The sequence below is a fragment of the Prunus avium genome, chromosome 5 (assembly GCF_965620075.1).
Source record: "Prunus avium chromosome 5, drPruAviu1.hap1.1, whole genome shotgun sequence".
Classification (NCBI taxonomy): Eukaryota; Viridiplantae; Streptophyta; class Magnoliopsida; order Rosales; family Rosaceae; genus Prunus; species Prunus avium.
In genome coordinates this window covers 18,574,535-18,585,394 of record NC_142288.1, presented here as the reverse complement: position 1 = coordinate 18,585,394, position 10,860 = coordinate 18,574,535, and the positions used below count along the sequence as shown (strand labels likewise).

The window sequence follows — 10,860 nt, the reverse complement described above, 5'->3', positions numbered from 1 at the left end:
GTCGATTATGATGATGACGTGGAGTTTAGGGTTCCCACATTGAAATTTTCATGTATTTTATCTGATTCATTTCATTGTTCTTCCAATTAAATTCTTAATTTCATTTCATGTAATCGAATTTATTGTTCCAATTCAGTTCATTAATTCTACTTTTTGGTGGTTGTGATAATTGTCTATTAGAATTTAGAAATTTGATTCTACTTTAATTCTACTTTTTTTTTTTTTTAATGATATAATTTCATACAGTGCTGCCATTAGAATTTAGAAGCATGGATAAAGTAGAAATGACAAACAATTACACTGTACTGTCTTACTGCACAAACCAAGCAACCTTATTAATGTAGAAATACGGTGAGAAACTAGAATTATACAACAGCTGCAAGTAATGGTAAGCTTGTTAGATCGAAACTACCTGGTTAATACAAAGTACTCGTGAGACGGAAGCTTGTAGGGCAAGAAACTAGAGTTCAAAACAAGAAAAGATCAGATGCACATTAAGAAAACAATTAGAAGGTTTTGATTGACCAGTCTGATGAGCTACTAGCTTCCTCAAGTGGTCAGTCAGGTTTGTTTCTTCCAGCATTTGGAATGAATCACAAGCACCATTGCTTCTCAGATAGTTCCTTTGAGAATACATACCGGAACCTTGAATTGTATGGCAACCACTCTATGATCTGAGATGCCTTCTTGCTGGATTTACTGTCAATGCATTTATGTATTGAATCATTAAGCTTCTCATCAGCATTCTCAGTGACCCATTTGAGAAGATCATTGGAGCCAAAAGACGCTTCTCTTGCAAACCTTTCAAGTATCTTTGGCAGAAAAACTTTCCTTCACTTCTTCACCACTACATTTGCTTTAATAAACTCCTTTGCCTCTTCAAGTTCATCTCTAACATTTGGGGCTGTGTATACTTTTAGCTACAAGTAATCCCGTTAGCAAAATATATAGTGGTAGCAGTATATCACTGATCAGAGTGTGTTTTTAGAAGAATGATTTACAATCAAAACAATTCAGTAGTAAAAGTTGCTACCATATGCTTTTGATTATATTAAAAAATTATTCTGTTTTTTAAGTAGTTTTCTGCAGCAGCACCAGATTTCTTTAAACATAGAGATAAGGCAGAAAAGATAAGTTATGAACAGAAATTTCAAGGGAAAATCATGTGCCAAAGCACTGTAATTGACCAATAAACATGTGTAGCATTAGGGGAAAAGACTGAAAATAACAACCTAACATTCATTAGACAATTATATATTAAATCTTCAATACAATGTGAAAACAGGACCAATAAAAGCAAAGTGGTTACCGCAGGATCAGAAAAGGCTCCAGTACAAAGAGCAAAGCAAACAAGGGGTTCAGAGAATGGAAGACCCAATTTGGAATTGCGAAGTTGTCCGTCTTCACCAAATTTTTTCCTCCAGGCAGTTGAAAGGAGGGTTTCAAGCCACTGGAAACACAAAAGTAGATCAAATGAGTATTCTAAAACATGGTATTCATATAAAAGAAAGAAAAAAAGAAAAAAAGAAACAAACGAAAATCCACTGTTCAAGTTGTCATTCATAAGAAGAGCTCAAATGATTTGCCACACCATTTAAATTATGAAATAAACGAAATAATTCAATGGATGTCAGCATTCCTGTTGCATATCAGAGAGAGTATGGTGAGTAGTGAATACCCGTCCAATTCAGGGTGTTTGGAAGCCAAACATGGATTGCTCTATGGCATTCGCACTGATAACTTGGCCCCCAATATTGTAAGCAGCCTGCACGATACCAAAAAGCTCATCATCTTTTTTCTTTTTCTTTCCAAACTTAGAATACACAGATAGACCAAAGCATTGGTTCTTTTTTCTTGCTCCACTTATCTTAGATTGAACCTTTTTTTTCGGGCATGAAAACCAAATATCTAGATAACTTCTCAAACATTGACAATAGAAAATGAAAAGGTATTTGAGCATTTTACGTAATGGCCAAAAAGAGTAAGATAATATTCTGATTGTCTTTAATGGGGATCTTCTAGTCCATGTCTCGAAAGGCAAGAGCAATAGACTTGAATATAAAAGAAGGAAACAAAGATCAAACCAACTAACTTTTAATTTTAAAATGGGATGAACCAATGAATGTATTAATCCATCTTTCAGAAAGAAAAAAAATACCGAAATGACACTTGGTGGACAGGACTTCAAGAGAAAGCATTCATTTGTAATGAGATACACAAGTCTTCTTTAGCTGCCAGAAAAACCCATTGTACTAGCAAATAAGTGAATTACCTTGTGGATCAAGGCTAGCTTTCTTAGAGAGCTGTGGGGAATTCCATATGATAAATATGCCTGCACAAGGGTAGGGAGAAAATTTAGAGAGACTTACAAATCAATGGTTGTTTAAGAGACTTTTACATGCATAACAAGAGCATTGTACGTGTTGATCCAAAATGCAATTTGGGCATGCAATTCCATCAGAGTGACATTCACCCTCTCCAGTTGTCTAACCAAGATTCTGCAATTCTAGTCAGCACTCCTGATGACGTAAAACATAAGAGGAGATCCATTGCAAGTGTGTTAGCTGCATTTATGTGTATCTTAAACTATGTGCCCCACATACAGAAAATTAATAAGTGTACAAGTCATCACCCCATCAACCATATTAGGATCCAAAATTATGGATTTGTTGTTTAATCATATAGCTCTAAGATTTATGGGTTGGGCATTATTGTGCTCCATCACCATATTGGATATTAGAATGTTATTAAGCAGATTAAATAGAAACAAAAAGGTTATAATTTAGATAAGCATCAGCGGGGGGATCTCTAAAGACAAAAAATAGAGTTAATTTTTTGGGTGATTAGATTAAATGAAAAAGCCAACCTGTAGTTATTGATGACAAAAGAAGCATGAGGAAGCTTGCTCTTATTAGTAGATATCCAAGTTATTTCTTCTACCATTGATTTACCAGACCAATCTGGGGCATCTCCAGCACCATGTCGAGGTTGATAACATTAGTTGATGACCTCGACAACAAAGGTGATTTATTTTTTTCGATGTTCACAGATGCTGCATTGCAAAGCCAATAATAAACAACAGCCATGCATCTGACCACTTCCTCAGATAACTTGCTAGGGCACTGGTGGAGAGATGATCTTTCAGAGTTCGCAGCATAGAATTTTTTTCCAGGGCTGGAACCCTTTCACGAACCTGGAAAATAAATTTCTTGAAATCACTTCGACGAAATAGAGCATTATATGACCGGCCAGTAACATGCTAACTTCAAAATAGAACATACTAACTTCAAAATCTTCTGCAATAGTAACGGGTATCAGAATATCCCCTCTTTTCATTTTGATTTCTCTGAGTGGCCTGAATGAGAAAATCACTATATATATATATATATTATGTGTGTCACAAACAAGTAACGTTCTTCAATAAAATGACACAAATACATTTAATAAATGTCCATCAGTGAAAGAAGAAGAATAAACTTATGTTCTACCTTTGCTAGGTTTGAACAAGTCTTCGCAAAATCGGCGTCACTTTTGACACTGGATTGTGTAGTATGCCTAGTCTTTAAAGTTTTTTTTTCCTGAGTCATCAATAGCAACTAGAGCTCGCAAATGTCTGAAAGGAAACTTTTTTGAGGAACAAAATGCACTTGAAATGATACTCGGATGTTTCCTGGATCCATTCTTCATATGGGCAGGGGAAGCCAAAACTGAGTTCTGCTCAGAAGGTGGCCTGCTAATGCAATGCTAAAAAATACTTCTATAGAGAGAGAGAACATGCTGCTCGCGGTTTGCAACTTCTTCTTCAAGTAATTCAATTTCAGAAATCAATTCCTTTGTCTACACAAAAAAGAAATAAAACAATTTGCAGTCCTTATATCAATAAGTAGATATAGCAAATTTGAAAAAAGAAAAAAAGAATCATATATATATATACAGACACACACAAACATATATATATATATATATATATATATATATATATATATATGTTTGTGTAATTTATACGCATTTAATTTGGGGCTATTCATGTTTTACGTTGTGCTTGTGCTGGTCCATTAACATGCTTGTCATCCTGACTCAAATAGCACAGTGATGTGCCTATCAATGTCATGGCCCAAAAACCTAGAAGCCATTCGTTTCAGTGGCATGCCTTTTAAACAACTGGAGCCCAAGAGCTTGGTTTTCATTTTTTCCTTTTAGGCCTCGTTTGGTTCACATAACTGATTTGAGGGAAAATCACTTTCCATGTCATTTTTCAGGGGAAGAGAAATGGAGATTCATTTCCCATGTTTCGTAATCATGGGGAAAGTAACCAAGAAATACCACTTTATTTCCTTTCACATATTTGGTTTGTGTAGGAATGTAAAACAAAGTTTGTTTAATTTTCCAATTATACCCATATAAAATCAAATAAAAAAGAATGCATTTAATGCTATATTGTAATTCTAACTTGTTAGGAGTACAATATGGTCATGAAAAATGTGTATTTAATGTTGGCTCATTTTCCCAAACTTTCCCATGAAGAGGAAAACAAAACCCAATTGGGGAGGGGGGCTTCAGTTTCCCCTGTACTTTCCCATGTGCAAGGCAATGATTTCCCATGCATGGACTTATCAAACATAGGAAAGCAATTGATTTCCCATCCCCAAGCCTCGTTTCTCATGAACGAAACGGGACCTTAAAGTTTGAATCTTATCTCACTTTATTACTATTTTCTTTTATAATTAAATATTATATTAATTTTTAATTGAAAATTTGAAAACGAACATCCAAAGCATAATGAACTCTCTTTCTTGGTATGGAGCAAATATAGTTGTATTACCTTGATAGTTTATTTTGATTACCGGTTAATTAAGAAATTTTCCATCAAATACTTTGTACCTTTCAGGTTTATGATAACACATTAATATTTGCTTCAACAAAGTTAATTTCACTAATTTAAAACATCAAACCTCCTCCATTTTAGATATACATAAGAAAAGTGGTGTAATTCATCATACAATTTTGCCTTTGGGGGGGTGTTTAAGCACCAAGACACTTAGCAAGGTAAGCTTTCATGTAGTTTCATATTGTTGCCTAGTTTCTCGCTACTTTGTGCCGTAATAATTTTGTCGCTTTTATAAACTTGTAGTTGTTTCAACAACTCCTCGAGTAATATGCCTACTTACTACTGCATTAATTACAATTTACCTTGTTTGTTTAGTGCTTACCTTTTATCGAGCTTCAAATATTAGGATTCGAAATTGTGAAAGCATTTCAAGGATTTGTCAAATCGTACGTTCCTTGCTATTGGTGCTTGACAATGGAAACCGATAGGGATAGTGTTAGGGATCTAGAGTGACGATTTCTCCAAAGATATTCAAGGTAATTCTTTCTACTTAGCTACATTTTGCGATATATAATTTGATAAGAACTATGATGAATTATTCCTTAATTTGACTGGTGGAATCTTGAATTTTGATTTCCAAGTTAACACATAAATCACATATATAGTGAATCGTTAAGGTAAAAAAGAATTCTCTTTATACTCATTTTATATATGATCTCAAATATTATTCTTTCTTGTTTCTTAGATCATAAATTAACTTTTTATTTATTTTTCTATGAAGAAATGGTACCCAGTTAGTTTCGTCTGTAGTATAATTTTTAGGGGTTCTTAGATCTAGGTCCAAAACGATTAGCTGTCATCTAGTCCTCGTGTTTTTGGTTTTAGATGTAGGTCCTTTGACATTTATTACTTTTTTGTTGTGTCGATTTTACCCTTTAAGGTAAATAAGGAAAACACATTGAAAATCTAAATTTAATGCATTATTTCCTTGAAATTGAATTCCAAATTTTGAATTTTGAATTTTTTTTTCCTTGATAATATTCCTAATATATAGATAAAATACAATTTAATCAATAAAAAGTAAAGACTCACATTTTATACCAATCGATCAGACAAGCACCCACATTAAATTATGTACCTGACATACATGTAAATAATGTTAATACATACATGTATATATGTACCTGCCTTACAGGTAAGTGTTTTTTTCTTGAGTTTTCTTAAGCAGTTTTTTCTGGAGGTTCATATTTATATACATACATACATGTCTTTCATGTAATAGTGTTTTTTCCTTTTTTCCAAAGAAATTTTGTATCGATTTTTATCTCAGTTGAGTTTAAAGATCCATACCAAGATATTATATGAGTTCAATTAGCTGGGCTAGAGAGTATAACTACCTAGACTAGAGGTAATTTATGGATTTAATTACCTGGACCAGAGGTAATTTATGGGTTTAATTACCTGCATACTGCATACTGCATACAAGGTGTATGCATAGGTACCTTATCTATTGTTAAGGTATGAAGTTTTTATGAACTCTTATTACAAATTTTGATGTCAGTATACCTTGGGAAAATTTCAGAATTCAATAAATAGATTTGCAATTAAATTCAAATCAAATATGATAATTAATATCCTACAAATCAATAACTTACCAGTTTTACAAATTCATAATTTACCTTATTTATGTTTTAGGTGCATAACTGGAATAAAAAATAAAAAATAAAAAAAAGCAAATATCAATAAATTGAAATAGGCATGTAATCTTATGTGGCGCAAAAGTCAAAGGACTTGGATCAACAACAATTTCTGCGTGGATTGCACCCAAAATCTCTCCTCATAATTGGACTTATGCCAAATTTTCTATAATTTTTAGTTCAAAATGTATTTTTACTTTCATCTTAATAAGTTAACAATCAAAATTAATTATTGGAGGGGAAAGGAAAATCAAATACTAGAGTTCTGGTGTAAAATAATAAATATTCTTTGGGTTCCACACCTGTAATTTGTGTTTTTTTTTTTCAACCTTTGGGTTCAGAGTGCAATCTCATTCATTCTACACTTGCATGTGCATATGTGTTAGATTAACCTCTATCCACATTTAGATCCGGATAGCATAAATCTCTTCGATTTGATGTTAGGTTATAGATTTATATAATCTGGTGCATTGTGCAATTCCTTTCTTATAATTTTGGATATTTTATGAACTTGAATTTGTGTAAACAAGTGAACACTTTATTTGTATTTTAATGCATACATAAAACTTTGAATTACTCCTACGACATATTATATCAAACATATAACAATAAGTGAAGAGTTGTATCTCATATTAGGTTGGATTGGATTAGTCTTTATTAATTTGTATTTGAATTGTTAAGCTGATGGATTATTAAATCCGGATAATATACTTGGGTTAATAGATTGAAATAATGGTCAGTTCTGGACCCAAACTAGTGTTAGAAATGTGCCCTAAGAGCCAATACATTTGATGTAATCTCCTTGGAATACATTTCGTATATGATATATAAAGGGCAAACTTATTTTGTTATCTTTTACATAGTCTAAAAGAAACAAATGTCTAGGGTATGCTAAATAAGAGATAAAGTAATCTAAAGAAGATTAGATTCACGAGACCTTTAATCTCTAACTGCAGTATCCCAAAATGTTCCTAATCATAGGTTATCAAATGGGCATTGATAAACCGTCAAGATTAGCGCATATTATGTATGCTCAATTGGGAGGATGGTTAGTCTCAAACCATTTGTGTAGTTGACACTAATACAAGTATGTGGGTGCTCATTAGTGAATGAGTACACTGAACGCGATCAACCGTAGTTCTCGTATGGAGTATTTATCTATATGTCAAACGAGAACTCATAGTTGCAATAATGCAAATTAGTCCTTAGACCTGAGGCATCATGGTTGTCCTATGATGCGTTATTGATCTTTGATAGCTCTTAAAGGCAAGCCGTAATAGATTTGTCTTAAGTGTTGTTGGGATCTCTTAATTCATCATAGGGGCATGTGAATGTACAATAAGGAATCTCTACTTTCGATAAAGAAGGAGAATGTTTCAAGATGTGATTCAGTAAATCTTTGGCCAAAGTATTTTGAGCTTGATTTAGAAAGTTGTTCTTAATCATGTTCTTTTAAATCACATGAGGTTATAAATCATATTAGGGGTTTGACATAATCAATCCGTACCCTAATAATATGATTTGAAACATTGTATAAGAGAAGGACCGTATTGCATTGCAATTCCAACTGAATAGGTTCTTCATCTATTCTGGTTAGCTTGGGTAGCCTTGATATATTGCTAGATGTCACTCTTGGCTTGTGGAAGTCCTATGATTGATTGTGATCGATCCAAATAAAGGAAGAATTAAAAAGGGGTTTTAATTCCAGTTGGTTAGAAAGAGTTCTAATATTTTCCCACTACCTTGCTAATTAGAACCTAATGGATCGCACACCTTAAATGGTTAACTTTGAGTAATACAAATGAGAATGAGGAAATCAATTTGATTGATTTGATGTGGATGATTTACTACGTGTAAAAACGTATTTGGGCCTAAGTAATAGTTAACGGAAAACCCAAATGGTTGGGTATCAAGCCCAAGGGCTATAAGACAACTAAATATTATGGTTTAAGTGTCATAAGGCCCAATTTTGGAAGCCCAATGGGGTTTGGCCGAAAATGCTTAAGTGAATGTGTATGGGAATTGTTTCCATAAGCTCATTCACATACAAACACAATCCAACATCAACCAAATAAGTTTGGGAGATCAAAGAGAGATAAAAGATAGTAGTTTTCAAGAGTGAAACACTTTCATCTTTCAAAGGGGTTTAGATTGAAACTAATCTTGAGAATCTTGTACTAGCATCCTTGTATTCTCAAGATACTTCCTCTCTCATCTCAAGGTTCCATTGGTGTGGAGACTTAGAGGCCATATACTTTTGTGGCTCACATGGAGGAGAAAGATCAAGGAGCAAAGATCAAAGATCAAAGAGGAGATCAACAAAGAAGAAATCATCAAGAGAAGACCAAACACAAATTGGTTCATATAATTGCTTCAAGGTTAATTAGATCTTATCCTTTTCTCTTGATTTTTCCATTTATGAAAAACATATCAATGTTCATGGCTTAAGATACTTGGAAGAAGTTTTGTTTTTGAATTTAAACAACCACTATAGACTTCCGCTGTGATTAATTTGATTAAATGCATGTTTAATTTTCAAATGAACTTCGAAAAAATGTTTTGAACTTCCAACAACTAGGATGAAATAAGCACAATTAGAATCCCATTTTCAGTCTAGATAGCTAATCTCTTATGAGTATGTTCCTAAATTGTGAATGAACACGGCTTGCCTCATTTCGTGTGAACATTCCTCCTTCCAGCAAATCATGGTTTGACACATATACAAGAATAATTTTTAAAAATACAAAAAGAAAACTTTATGCACACTTATCAAATTGTGATTATAGTATAAATGAGGTGCTCTCAACTCAAGCTAAATTTACTCTCGACTGTGATGAGTTTGTAACTTGGATGGAGGATTGCTTACTGTGGATCTCCACGTGTGACCCATAAAAATGGGGTCTCACGTGCAGGGGAGTGTTGGAACTCATTGTTGTCCCACATCGGCCAGAGGGCCGAAGAGAAAGTAGTTTAAATAGAAATACCCCTCTCTAACTAACACCGAGGCCTTTGTGATAAAACCCCACACCTGAGGATTGTGCTGGTGGTAAAGTGGGGACAGTATCGGTGTTGTTGGAGTGGGCCCTCGGCCCGTTAACCTGGAAATATGAGGAATACGACATGTGGAATTTGATTCAGGGTTTGTGGTTCAAGAAAATTCGATACGAGTTAAAGAACACAGAAACCCTGTGAACACGGCTAAGAACACAGAAACCCTGTGGTTCAACAGTATCGGTGTTGTTGGAGTGGGCCCTCGGCCCGTTAACCTGGAAAATTTGACTTGGTATCAGAGCAATCGATCCTCGGTTGTCTCTAAATTCTCATATCAAAATTTCTCCTCCCCTCCTCTTCAAGGGGGGATGGGGAGTGAAAACGGATCTGTTTCTCTTTATCATGGAGATTTTGTCTCTTTCTTGACTCCGACATACCCTTCTCTTCAGGGGAAGAAGAGAATTGAAGAGAATTGAAGAGAAGTTTCTATGTTCTTAAGCCGTGTTCACAGGTTTTCTATGTCCTTTAGCTGTGTTCACAGGGTTTCTGTGTCCTTTAACCGAATTCACAGGGTTTCTATGTTCTTAGCCGTGTTCACAGGGTTTCTGTGTTCTTTAACTCGTATCGAATTTTCTTGAACCACAAACCCTGAATCAAATTCCACATCTCGTATTCCTCATATTTCCAGGTTAACGGGCCGAGGGCCCACTCGAACAACACCGATACTGTCCCCACTTTACCACCAGCACAATCCTCAGGTGTGGGGTTTTATCACAAAAGGCCTCGGTGTTAGTTAGATAGGGGTATTTCTATTTAAACAACTTTCTCTTCGGCCCTCTGGCCGATGTGGGACAACAATGAGTTCCAACACTTACACTCTGATGTAGGACAAGTCTGTAAACCCAATTTACAAGCAAAACCCAAATTTGGGTATTAACAAAACGAATCCAAGTCTAAAACCCATAAATTTATGAAATCTAACATAGAACCTATACACTTTGCAGTGCTTGAGATTATATTTGGATTATTCAATATTAAAGCCAGCTTTAGAGAAGAAAGAAGAATTTATAAAATCTATTACAAAGGAGTATGAAAATATTACTTCATGCGATCTTATAGTTGCTTATAAGATTTGGAAGTTTACCTTGATTCCAAATTATTCCATCGAGGAATTTAGTAATGATGGTAAATCTCTACTTAGAGAAAATGGTTCACCTAGGGATTTTAATGTGATTTTTGTAGGCATATTAGAGGAGTATGCAGAGCACGTGTTTAATTTGACACGTAGTGTGAAAGGTGGAGACATTTTATGCATTTTTTTCTTTTTGTTTTTCAAACAAGACT

The 10,860-nt window shown here is 34.3% G+C and overlaps 1 pseudogene; it reads right to left on the bottom strand.

The window, feature by feature from the left end:
* Positions 1-593: 593 nt before the first annotated feature.
* On the bottom strand, positions 594-4,961 carry LOC110756425 (uncharacterized; annotated as a pseudogene).
* Between the last annotated feature and the right edge of the window lie 5,899 nt (positions 4,962-10,860).